Below are 316 nucleotides of genomic sequence, written 5' to 3'. Positions count from 1 at the left end.
CACTGATTAATGATACTGTACCTGTTACTGTCAGTGTTTTGATTCTGAATGTCAGCCCTCCAGCTCTCTAAAACTCAAAAATGAACTGTTTTTGCTGGACCAAGAGAATGATTGCAACCCGATGGAAGCCACCTCATGACTTGTCTATTTGGACATGGACCCTTTCCTTGTTGGATGTTGTATATATACACTACCAGTCAAAAGTTTGAGGTCACTTAGAAATTTCCATTGTAGACAGAATATCAGCTGAGATCAGTTCAATTGTTTTTTTAACTAGGGCAGCCATTTTCAGATTACATTATGTGCTTACATAATT

The 316-nt window shown here is 37.7% G+C and overlaps 1 protein-coding gene across 1 annotated transcript in view; it reads right to left on the bottom strand.

Annotated features, from left to right (window-relative positions):
* Positions 1-316, bottom strand: part of LOC116689899 (transmembrane protein 132D) — a 30,688-nt gene that overhangs the window by 3,504 nt on the left and 26,868 nt on the right. The gene's annotated exons all lie outside the window — the stretch shown is intronic.

Source organism: Etheostoma spectabile, chromosome 5 (assembly GCF_008692095.1).
Source record: "Etheostoma spectabile isolate EspeVRDwgs_2016 chromosome 5, UIUC_Espe_1.0, whole genome shotgun sequence".
NCBI lineage: Eukaryota > Metazoa > Chordata > Actinopteri > Perciformes > Percidae > Etheostoma > Etheostoma spectabile.
Note: the sequence above shows the minus strand (reverse complement) of the source record. Positions and strands in the feature narration are given on the sequence as shown.